This window comes from Selaginella moellendorffii, unplaced genomic scaffold, assembly GCF_000143415.4.
Source record: "Selaginella moellendorffii unplaced genomic scaffold, v1.0 SELMOscaffold_25, whole genome shotgun sequence".
Classification (NCBI taxonomy): domain Eukaryota; kingdom Viridiplantae; phylum Streptophyta; class Lycopodiopsida; order Selaginellales; family Selaginellaceae; genus Selaginella; species Selaginella moellendorffii.
In genome coordinates this window covers 1,761,317-1,762,735 of record NW_003314286.1, presented here as the reverse complement: position 1 = coordinate 1,762,735, position 1,419 = coordinate 1,761,317, and positions in this window count along the sequence as shown.

Here is a 1,419-nt window from a genome sequence, read left to right as displayed (position 1 = left end):
GATGGATGGCTACACTCCGTTGCTCGTGAAGTGAGTAGCTGAAACCAAGTAGGACCAAGTAGGAGCTGGTACCATAGGCGAGAACCTTGGCGAGGGAACTTAGCACAAGCCAAGGCAGAGTTGGTCGGATAGACGAGGTAAGCTGGCAAATTGGAAAGGAAAAATTTGTGCCTTACAATTTGGTATCGGAGCCTCTTCCTCAGTTCTAGCGAAGGATAGAGGTGAATTGCTAGGAGATGGCAAGGGCAGGACGTAAGCAAACCCAGGCAGAGACGGAACCTCCTCCAGAGCTGGAGCCTCCGGTCAAACAAGAGGCTATGGATGAGGAATCCTTGCATGAGGAGGACTCTAGTGAGGCAACTTCCAAACAGGAGTCTGGTGGTGAGGTTCGGTCGTCCAAGGCTCGATTGGACGTTCTAGAAGGACAATTGGCACAGACCAATGCCCTGCTAGAGACTCTCATACGCAAGCTAAAGCGTGATGAGAAGCGGAAGAAAAAGCGAAAGACTGCGGATGCTGGCAGCACAGAAGGTGCGGACCCTTCGGCAGGGACTGAGGCAAAACCAGACAAGGTTGAGCAAACCGAAGTGGAATCAGTCCCTCAGGCAGTTCCCAAGTACAAACCAAAGCCCCCACCGGTCTTCAAGGGAGTGAACGACTATAAGGTGGTGGAGGATTGGTTTTATGATATGGAGGACTACTTCCGAGCGTTGCGATTACCAAGCTCGGAGAAGGTCCCATGTGCAAAACCATACTTGGCAAATAATGCCAAGTCTTGGTGGAGGACGACAGAGGCCAACGAAGGACCGGTGGCCACTTGGGAAATGATGAAGGCGAGGATCCGCGCAACTTACGTTCCTCCGAATGCTACTCTGCATCTAAGGGACGAGCTGAGTAGGCTGAAGCAGAACGGAACCATTCAGAAGTATGTGAATGGGTTTATGGCAAAGAGGATACTTGTCACGGACATGGGGGATATGGATGCGTTCCATGCCTTCATATCAGGTATGCAAACCTGGGCTCGTGGCGAAGTGATGCGGTGGAACCCGACCAACTACAAGGAAGCGTTGGATACGGCCATTAAGGTGTATTTCAACGATAACCTGCGAAAGGGGAACACAATGGGGTCGGGATCCACGTTTAGCAAAGGGGCCAAACCAAGGGGAACGTTTAGCAGAGGGAAATTCAAGAAGAGTTTCTCTAAGAATGAGTCCTCGGGGTTCCGGAAAGGCAGATCCGGTGGCCAGCGAGCGAGTACGTGGGGGAGTCAAGCAAAAAGAGACAAACCCACGGATAAGAAGGTCAAGTCGTATAGCAGCGTGGGAAACAACGTATGCTACAACTGCGGTGAGGCGGAACACTTCTCGAGGGAATGTCCCTACCCAAAGAAGGCCAGAGCCAATATGGCCATCAAGTCGG